Raw genomic sequence first — 11,126 nt, forward strand, 5'->3', positions numbered from 1 at the left:
ACAGCTACTTCGGACTCGTGAGGCGGATGGTGAACGCCTGTCCTCGGCTGGATGTCGTCAAGCGCTCTGCCTGTATTGAAGGTGCCCGCATGGCCTTCGCCCGTTGCAAGATGTGGTGGGCGAAGATGAACGTCGTTGAAGTGGACAGAGGGCCGCCGGAGGGCAAGGAGCACCGCACACCCGAGCGGTATTTTACGGATGTCATAGAAGGGTCTCGACTTGCAGCGGCTGAGTGCGGGCAGGACATTATTTTCGAATGAAAATATTTGTGTAGCCTTGGCCTTGTATTATGAAAACAAACCTGTTTTTAATGTAATTTAGTTATGCTTTAATTGTTTCCTCCTGTGCGGCCATGTTGTTTGTAATCTGAGGGTTGGCCAGTCGTCGGCTTCTGCCCTCGCGTAGGTAGTACGGAGGTGTTCGGGATGGGATCTAAACAATCTTGATCCAATTATATGGTCCTTTGAAGGAGTTGTTTAGCGCAACGAACAAGGCAATCAGACTATACGTCTTAAACGCCCTCACTTAGCCATAGGAGTTTTATAATTAAGCAAGTGCGCAGCCCCTGGTCCAAGCCAGGATGCTGTCAGCATCTGATCGGGAAGTGCCGATCCTTCGCATGACGCGGAAAAAATCTCCAACGATTTTGTAACCCTCAAACAGCTGACCGGCTCTCGCCGTATCATGACAGTCAGTTTTCGGCTTTCTCTACTGAGGTGCTCATCCGGTCAAGGCCAGGGCACAATCACAGTAGTTCTCCCTTTACTACCCTGTTGATAGAACAGAACGTAGGGTAGCAAGCACAGGAGCCGGGCAACCCAACTATTGACCAAAGACATGATTCGGAGCCAATGCATATAATGCTAAATTCGGAGTGCCGAGCTTATCTATGAGAAGTGTTCGGACTTTGCTGCCGTATTGTGGGGCTATGAGTAGCCCCTGGCGAATATGAAACGTACAAAAGAGTACCGATGCAGCCGATAAGCAGATCGAAATAAAATGAAGTAAGAAGCAAAAACCAGATGGTGCGATAAGTATCCGGGCTATTTAACATGCTGGGGTCAACAGGGCGCAGCGTGCGGGTCCTGAGAAATAAGTATAAATACCGTCAAGAAGAACGTATAGAGGTTACCCTACACACCTGTGCTGCTTGCCTTCGTTGCATGCCAATCCTTCGAAAGGACTGGTGATCAGGCCCGCGGAAAAGGGAACCTGAAACAAGAAGAAAAATTGGAAGTATGTGTGTCCGGGATCGGTCTAGCCGAACTGTAGATCCCGGGTTAGCTTGTGCCTCCGTCGATGTCCATGGGATTTTGAGTGCGTAATTATATATGCGTGGTGCGAATGCCACTACTTCATCGGGACTAGGACGGAGGCCGAGTTGCTAATCGAGCTCTTGACGAGCCGCGCTGTCCTGCTGCAGTGTAGTCCGGAACCTCTTAATGATGTCTAGGGCCTCGACAGCCGTACCATGGTGCTGCTTGAGAAGGCCACTCTGTACTTCTGCTGCTAGGGCGGCGGTGTGCTCCTCTGTTCGGAGGGAGCGTTCCGTATTGCCATTGACTGTTATGACTCCGCGTGGACCGGGCATCTTGAGCTTGAGATAAGCATAGTGTGGCACTGCGTTGAATCTAGCAAACGCGGTTCGTACGAGTAGTGCGTGGTAGCCGCTGCGGAAGAGGATGATATCGAAGATTAACTCTTCGCTTCGGAAGTTGTCCGGAGAACCGAAGACCACCTCCAGCGTGATTGAGCCCATACAGTGGGCCTCTACACCTGGTATGACTCCTTTAAAGGTAGTCTTTGTTGGTTTGATTCGTGAGGGGTTAATGCCCATCTTCCGCACTGTGTCCTGATAGAGCAGGTTGAGGCTGCTACCACCGTCCATCAGGACTCGTGTTAGGTGAAACCCGTCAATAATTGGGTCAAGGACTAGTGCGGCTGAACCATCGTGGCGGATAATAGTTGGGTGATCTCAACGATCGAAGGTGATTGGGAACAACGACCACGGATTGAATTTTGGGGCGGCTGGCTCTACCGCGTAGACATCCCTAAGTGCTCGCTTACGCTCCCTTTTGGGGATGTGCGTAGCGTATATCATGTTCACCGTTTTGACTTGAGGGGGAAATTTCTTCTGCCCCCCCAGTGTTCGGCTGCCGGGGCTCTTCGTCCTCGTCCTCACTTTGTGATCCCTTTTCTTTGTTTTCGGCATTTAACTTGCCAGTCTGCTTGAAGACCCAACAATCCATGTTGGTATGATTGGCTTGCTTATCCGGGGTGCCGTGAATCTGGCACGGACGGTCGAGTATGCGGTCCAGGCTGGAGGGTCCTTCGTTGTTTCTTTTGTAGGGCTTCTTCCGTTGGCTGGACTTGGAGCCACTGAATCCGGCGTTGACTGTGGTGTCATCGGTGTTGTCGCCATTGCTTCGGCGTTTGTGTCTATTGCGCCGGAGCTTGCCGGTTCTGTTCTTGGCCTCAGTGGGGCCTGCCTCGCTGGCTGCGTTTTTGCTACGAGCCAGCCAGCTGTCCTCACCCGCGCAGAAGCGGGTCATGAGTGTCGTAAGGGCTGCCATAGACTTTGGCTTTTCTTGGCTGAGGTGGCATGCTAGCCATTCGGCACGGATGCTGTGTTTGAAGGCTGCTAGGGCCTCGGCATCCGGACAGTCAACGATCTGGTTCTTTTTGGTTAGGAACCTAGTCCAGAATTTTCTGGCTGATTCCCCAGGTTGTTGAACTATGTGGCTTAAGTTGTCGGCTTCCGGTGGCCGGACATAGGTTCCTTGGAAGTTGTCTAGGAAGGCTTCTTCCAAGTCCTCCAGCTGCCAATAGAATTTTCAGGCAGGCTGTTAAGCCAGTGCCGAGCTGGCCCTTTGAGCTTTAGTGGGAGGTATTTAATGGCGTGGAGGTCATCTCCTCGAGCCATATGGATATGGAGAATAAAATCCTCGATCCATACTGCAGGATCGGTTGTGCCGTCGTAGGATTCGATATTGACGGGCTTGAACCCCTCGGGGAATTCATGATCCAGTACTTCATCTGTGAAGCAGAGAGGGTGTGCGGCGCCTCTGTATCGGGCCGTATCGTGGCGTAGCTCTGATGGAGTCCGTCTGTGGTATTCGGCCCGAGCGTGGGTAGGTTTGTCACGTCCGAATAGGTAGCCGTCGTCGTGCCTCGAGGCACGTCCTCGCGATCCGTAGATCGATCTTGTATGTCCTGCTCTACTGTCCAGGGTCTGTCGGAGGTCGTATGTGTGACCCCGAACTCTTCCGTCTCTATTTTTACGGGGCGGTGGGGCAGGCTGCTGTTCAGCCTGAGTTGCCGCTTTGTCCTGACCGCGGGGTGGCCGGTCGGCCGCCCTGTCTCGACCACGTGGTGGTCGTTCTGCATTACGCGGGGGAGATGTGTGCTCCGGCGCCTCCTCATCGAATTGAGGTAGCAGTCTGCGTTTCGGGTAGCTCTTGGCTGGGTGCTTGAGGCCGTATTCTTCGGCTGTCAGGACATTAGTCCATCTGTCGACGAGCAGATCTTGTTCAGCTTGAAGCTGCTGCTGTTTCTTTTTTAGGCTCCTTGCAGTGGCTATGAGCTGAAGCTTAAAGCGCTCCTGCTCCAGAGGATCCTCAGGCACGATGAAATCTTCGTTGTCGAGGCTTGTCTCCTCCTCGGAGGGTGGACGGTAACTATCGTCCTCCGAGTTATCTTCTATGGCCTGTTCATCAGGGTTATCTTGCACGTTGTCGTGTTCCTCCTGTTCGGATGCAGCTCCGACAGGGTCTTCATTGTTTTCGGTGTCGCCCGGAGTATTATTTTCTCCGGTGTCTGTGTTGCCATCCTTTGAGCGACGGGGCTTAGAACGGCGTTTGGGCCGCCGGCGCTTGGACTGCGTCTCAGAGGGTTTATTCGCGTCTCGCTCTTCTTTGTCGTCGCCAGATCATTTAGGTGTATCAACCATGTACACGTCGTACGAAGAGGTGGCCGTCCAACGTCCAGTAAATGGTGGGTCTTGGCCTTGCTCCTTGTCGGCATCGTCGTACATATCGTCGATGTCTTCGGAGCCATAGTCAAGTACGTCGGTTAAGTCATCGACAGTGGTTATGAAGTGGGTGGCGGGTGGGAAGCAAAGTTCCTCGTCATCCGCCTCTAGCTCGAACCGAACATAGTTCGGTTGTGAGTCTTCCTCCAAGGACAAGTTCTTTAAAGAGTTTAGCACGTCACCAAAAGGTGAGTGCTGGAGGATGTCTGCGACGCTGAATTTGAAAATTGATAACCGATCCAGCTCGGTGTCCGCATGCGTACCTGGTCTGGAACGTATAGCCGGAGACGAGTCTGGAGTTCCATTGACGCAAACATCACAGGATGTAGAGTCCGTGTGCGACTCCAACGCCGCGGACTTTGTGGCCTCGGAGGGCACGATCTGCTTCGGTTTTGAGGCCGTTGCAGCGACTGGAACCATCTCCTGGATGTGATCCGATGAAGGCTTTAAGTCATGTTCATCGGAGCGAGGGGGAGCGATTGCCACGGTCTCAAATCCATTGAAGATCAAGTCTCCACGAACATCCGTGACGTAGTTCAAGCTTCCAAATCTGACCTGATGGCCAGGGGCGTAGCTATCGACCTGCTCCAGATGCCCAAGTGAGTTGGCCTGCAGTACGAAGTCGCCGAACACGAAAATCTGTCCGGGGAGGAAGGTTCCTCCTAGGACGACGTCATTATCGGCGATTGGAGGGGCGATCGAACCTTTTGTCGGCGGCACAGTGAAACTCTCAATGAAAGCACCAATGTCGGTGTCAAAACCAGCGGATCTCGGGTAGGGGGTCCCGAACTGTGCGTCTAGGATCGATGGTAACAGGAGACGGGGGACACGATGTTTACCCAGGTTCAGGCCCTCTCTATGGAGGTAATACCCTACTTCCTGCTTGATTGATCTTGATGAATATGAGTGTTACAAGAGTTGATCTACCACGAGATCGTAATGGCTAAACCGTAGAAGTCTAACCTATGTGAATATGGTAATGAGTATCTCCCCCTATTCGGACTATGCTCTCCGGTTTATATAGACACCGGAGAGATCTAGGGTTATATGGGGTCGGTTACATAATAAGGAATCTTCGGTCGCCAAGCTTGCCTTCCACGTCAAGTAGAGTCCAATCCGGACACGGGTACAGTCTTCGGTCTTCATGTCTTCACAGCCCATCAGTCCGGCACATGGATAACAGGCCGGACACCCAAGGACCCCTTAGTCCAGGACTCCCTCAGTTGGATCGCAAAGACGTTTGACTACATCAACCGCGTTACTAAACGCTTCCACTTTCGGTCTACGAGGGTACATTGACACACTCTCCCCGCTCGTTGCTATGCTTCTCCTAGATAGATCTTGTGTGATTGTAGGTAAATGTTTTGAAATACTATGTTCCCTAACACCTAGTGCATCAACTCGACGCTCCAAGCCTGCTCGGAGAGGAGTGGCCAGCTGTTGCACGCTGGCACACGGGGGACCACGGCGTCCAGTGCATCGTGGCTGGCCGCGCCATCCCACGCAAATGTTGGCTGAACTGCGGCATGCCGGCGGAGGTGGCCAACATGTCCGCGGCCATTGCCGACACCGAGGAATAGTAGACCACGGGAGCCACTGCCGCTCCGAACCCATGAAGGCTACGAGCACTGCATCACCGGCATAGACACCCGGTGTGTTGCCCAGTTTGGCTCGAAACATCGTGGACCGCAACCACGTCCGACATTACAAATTATACCTGCTTCCAGAAGTTATTCGTGTTTAGTTAATAAATGTCCAAAATATAATTAATTTCGTATGGTCATGTTTTGTTGTGCTCGCACGAGTAGTAAGAACTAGAGATTTTTCTTTATTTATAACTCCCCTCACAATTTTTTTGCTTTGTAGTGAATCATGGTTGTGGACATTATCTATGAATATGAAGATATCTGTGAACATGAGTTTGATGTGGAAGTTGAACTTGGAATGTTGGGCTTGCGTGTGAACTATATCATGTCCAATGGTTCGTCAGTTATTGTTTGGTAAGTAATGGCTGTTATTACATGACCCAAAAAAAATATTTTGTGCCACATCTCGGCATCACAGACTTACATACATCTCCGTAGATGCACGAACATCACAACAGGCATGTTGACTGGATAAATATTTGAACCTAGCTATTATGAATGAAAATTTGCATTGACAACAGTTTTAGATAGCAGGTGATGCCAAGCCTGCTTTACCTCTGCTAGCTTCTTTCTGGCTTCTTTCATCTCTTCTTTGGCTTGGGTGAAAAAAGCATCTGATTGCTCTTTTCGCTTCTTCAAGAACTCAGCTATATTCTCAAAGGCTGCTAATACGTCCATTTTGCATCATGTTTTTGTATTGATATTTATTGCATTATGGGCTATTATTACACATTACTAGATCATTGAAGGCGCGCGTTGCTACGCCCGTCTACTTTGGCACTATAATATTATTAATAGATGGAATTATATTAGAGGTATTTTACTCTAACCAAATTAGTATGAATTATGATATAACATGTAACTTAATTAGTATTTTTCTTTTGTAGGAATATGTTAGTGGAGTCCAACCAGGGCTATTTTTCTTCTGATACAAAATTTAAACATTATTAGCCCCATACCATATATGTAGAAAGATATTTATTATTATCATCATCATCAATCATTAAGGTAGTATAACTAAACAAAAAATAGGTGGTATTTTCCCCAGAAATCACATTTTGCAAAAAAAATGTGCTCTATTAGTATGTCGACGCCCCAGCACCCGTACATTGCCATGCACGTCTATTTTTCTGGTAGCATTCAAGGAAGTTATTTAAATATACAATTAAACATATAGCAAATGTCACCTGTAAGATAGATCACCAAAGCCTTATCATAGATGTGTTCTTATATGCTAGAAGTTTTAGCGAAAACACAGAGAACTCTGAAGGCGACACACGATCAGCCTCGAACGACCTCTCTAAGCACTAAAGAGCTTGAATTACTAAGAAAAGCCTTATCATGTCATGCACTGACATATATCAGCAGCTCTGAAAAACTTGCAGCAGCATAAAATAGAATGCAGTAGACAAAAACTTACTGTTGAAGCACAAGGAGACCAGTTCCTATCTAAAGTCATCACCTGCTCTAGCTAGTGTTGATAGACAGATGAAAGTATACAAACTACATGTATTTTTTGCAAAATATACAACTATATATACAACTACTAAGAATATTCAAAACTGTAAATCTTGACGCTTCTACTTCTCAACATTATGTGTCCATATTGATTCCATAAATTCAAAGCATAGGGATAGTTGATAGGCACAAATCAGCAAAGTCCCTTTTGTATGAGTAACAGTACAGAAAATAACGTCCTTTCCTAAAGGAAAAGGAATAAAATCTTAACACTTGATAGGAACAAATCAGCAAAGTCGACATATATATGATCTACAATAATAAAAGAACCCTGGAATATATTGCTACAGTGTAGAAAATAGCTTCCTTCCATAAAAGAAAAATGAATAAAATCTTAACACTTGATAGGCACAAATCATCAAAGTTGACATATGCTATACATTAATAAAAAAATATCTTCACATGTTATTTTCTTTAGAGAAACTAACATATGTTGTATGTACATTAATAAAATAGTATCTTCACATGTTATTTTGTTCAGCCAGGTGATCAACTGAAGGAACAAAGTTTCTCCGTGAGTAATATTCATGTGAACCCAAAAGTAAGCATAATTAACAATCTCACAGCCATCCATGAGAAATTTGTGGCACATACAAAAAATTGGAGGAGGGGGAGGGTGCTCACCGTGATCCTCCCAGCCACCGGAGACCACCACTTTGTCAATCTTTCTCCCACCTGCCGCCTCTGTGAAGACGAGGCTCCTGCATCACGAATCCACACCAACCAGCGGCAAGGTGTGCGTGCGTGCTCATAATCATCTCGAGTTTCTGCAATATTTTGAAACATAGAACTAAATTTGCATAAGTTGATGAATATATTAGACATTGAAAAATGTTGTAACAAATAGAATATAGTTTTGAGCCCCTTGTTTGGTTTCATTTATACGCCACATTCAACATGGATCCATATATGAAACACCAATTAGCTTGGACTAATGAGTAGCTAGAGCATGTGTGAAATCTGAAATGAATCAAGAGCCATCTGAAAATTTAACAGGTAAGCTTGATCAAAAAAACTTGCATGAATCAAGAGACATCTTCCAGAATGCCAAATAAGTCATCTACATGCCAGCAGGATTCAGAAAGCCATAGAGGAGACAGGCAGGGAGAAAACAGGCACATGAGTACACTACAGACTAATGCCGACGGGCAGAAAATCGAAGCCTTCTGGTTGACTTGACTGTGTACCACTGCTGCTTAGAAATTGGATGTATGCACAGATATAAATGGCAATAAAACCAGGAACCCAATTACTTGAACTGAAAATCAAATATCCACATTAGAATCCCCATATGCGAAACTGAATCTGCACAGTATATACAAATAGTTACTTGTCTGACGTGTAAATTAGTACTGTGAATAGGAGCTCAACCACAGTACCTTGTACCAAAAAATCAAACATATGAAATGAAAGGGGAAGGGAAACGTGAATGCTTACCGGTCACCGGCCAACGAACACAACGCGAACACAACGACCGCAAAAATCGATAGATCCGGAGGGATAATCCTACTGCTTGGTTGCTGTTAAATTCAGAATGGGTGTTAGTGGCATCGTCATGAAGTGAAATGGAATCAGGTGTGTAGGGCAGAGTTTCGCGACATACCTTAGCCTTGACTTCTCCCTGCGGCCGGCTGTCAAATACTCAAATGCATCGTTAGCCGGGACACCGAACTGGAATCAGGACGCAGGAGTTCTTCACGGCGCCGTTGTCCTCGCCTGCCCATTACCTTCAAGGACGTCTTCATGAAGGGGCGTCCGCCGCCACCACCTCAATAGGGTTGCGAGTGTAGTGCTGCCCCTTCGCATCTTCCTTGCGCATCGGCGGCATCTCGCTCAAGCTGGCAGCACACCAATGATTCACCCTCGGTCATAAGAGGTGAGGGATCGGGAGGGACAGGGTCTGCGAATGAGTGGAACCAACGGCTGCAAGAGTAGCAGCGGCCCAGATGGAAGAGGAGATCGGCGGCGGCGGCGTACCTAGGGAAAAGGAGATCCGCATCGTCATGCCTCCTTCTCTCGTACTTTTCTCCGCACCGTGTCAATTCGCTCTGTGTTGGTCTGTAAGGAGGTTGCTAGAGGCCCATTAGGCCCAATTTACCCGGAAAGCCCAAAAAAGCGACCGGAGCAGCGGCCCGCGATCGTTATTAGCGAAGAGTACCGGATTAGGAGCGACTCACAGCTCATCCAACGGCTAAAAATGCTTCAAACTGGTGATCTGACGGCTGGGAGCGTCGATGCCCTGAGAGGGCTGAAAAAGTGCTCAGTTTTAATGTATCTAAATATCACAATACTTATGCCTTTTCTCTCTTATTTTATAAGGTTTACATGAAGAGGGGGAATGCCGGCAACTGGAATTCTGGAATGAAAAATGAGCAAATATTAGAGACCTATTATGCACAACTACAAAAGTTCTGAAACTTCACGGAAAATATTTTTGGAATATATAAAAAATATTGGGCGAAGAAAGTACCAGAGAGGGGCCACCTGCCATCCACAAGGGTGGAGGGTGATGTCTACTACGCAACTTTATTCTTGTAGACTCGTGTTGGGCCTCCAAGCGCAGAGTTGTGTACGACAATAGCAATTTTCCCTCAAGTGGATGACCTAAGGTTTATCAATCCGTGGGAGGCGTAGGATGAAGATGGTCTCTCTCAAACAACCCTGCAACCAAATACAAGATATCTCTTGTGTCCCCAACACACCTAATACAATGGCAAATTGTATAGCTGCACTAGTTCGGCGAAGAGATGGTGATAAAAGTGTAATATGGATGGTAGAAATATGTTTTATAATCTGAATAAATAAAAACAGCAAGGTAGCAAATAGTAAACGGGCACAAAAACGGTATTGCAATGCTTGAAAACAAGGCCTAGGGTCCGTACTTTCACTAGTGCAATCTATCAACAATGCTAATATCATTGGATCATATAACCGTCCCTCACAGTGCGATGAAGAAATCACTCCAAAGTTCCTATCTAGTGGAGAACATAAGACGGAATTGTTTGTAGGGTACGAAACCACCTCAAAGCTATTCTTTCCGATCAATCTATCCTAGAGTTCGTACTAAATAACACCAAGCTATTCTTTCCGATCGATCTAACCAAGAGTTCGTACTAAAATAACACCAAAGCAAATTCAGATTCGTAATGTTCAATCCAACACAAAGAACTTCAAAGAGTGCCCCAAGATTTCTATAGGAGAAACAAAGACAAGAACGTGCATCAACACCTATGCATAGATTACCCCAATGTCACCTCGGAAATCCGTGAGTTGAATGCCAAAACATATATCAAGTGAATCAATATGATACCCCATTGTCACCACGAGTATTCATATGCAAGACATATATCAAGTGCTCTCAAATACATAAAAGTATTCAACCCGATAAAACGAAATTTCAAAGGGAAAACTCAATTCATCACAAGATAGAGAGGGGAAAATACCATATGATCCGACTATATTAAAAAGGCCCGCGATACATCAAGATCGTGACATCTCAAGAACACGAGAGAGAGAATAACACATAACTACTGGTAAAAACCCTCGGCCCCGAGGGTGGACTACTCCCTCCTCATCGTGGTGGTCGCCAGGATGATGAAGATGGCCACTGGTGATGATTCCCCCCTCTGGTAGGGTGTCGGAAAGGGTCTAGATTGATTTTCGGTGGCTACAGAGGCCTGCGGCGACGAAACTTCTGATCTAGGTTAACCCCGAGGGTTTTTGGAATATTTGTGAATTTATAGGGTAAATAGGGGGTGCGGGAGGCCACCGAGGTGGGCACAACCCACCTGGGCGCGCCTGGGCCCCCCAAGCGCACTCTGGTGGGTTGTGCCCCCCTCAGGGCACCCGCAGGTGCTGCTCTGGCCCATTGGAAGTGTTCTGGTCCATCAAAAATCCACAAAAAGTTTCATGGTGTTTGGACTCCGTTTGAT

General features: G+C 47.2%; 1 long non-coding RNA gene across 3 annotated transcripts; it reads right to left on the minus strand.

Moving 5' to 3' along the window:
* Positions 1-7,118: 7,118 nt before the first annotated feature.
* LOC109767174 (uncharacterized) lies at positions 7,119-9,247 on the minus strand. Of its 3 annotated transcripts, XR_012188771.1 has the most exons (5): positions 9,172-9,247; positions 8,798-9,032; positions 8,632-8,714; positions 7,819-8,499; positions 7,119-7,378 (listed from the first exon to the last, which is right to left on the minus strand). It is a non-coding gene; the product is annotated as an uncharacterized lncRNA (long non-coding RNA). The 3 variants fall into 3 exon arrangements; XR_002233807.4 differs by lacking the exon at positions 7,119-7,378 and having other exon boundaries at positions 7,414-8,499; XR_002233806.4 differs by lacking the exons at positions 7,119-7,378; positions 9,172-9,247 and having other exon boundaries at positions 7,414-8,499; positions 8,798-9,112.
* Between the last annotated feature and the right edge of the window lie 1,879 nt (positions 9,248-11,126).

Source organism: Aegilops tauschii, chromosome 7, assembly GCF_002575655.3.
Source record: "Aegilops tauschii subsp. strangulata cultivar AL8/78 chromosome 7, Aet v6.0, whole genome shotgun sequence".
Classification (NCBI taxonomy): domain Eukaryota; kingdom Viridiplantae; phylum Streptophyta; class Magnoliopsida; order Poales; family Poaceae; genus Aegilops; species Aegilops tauschii.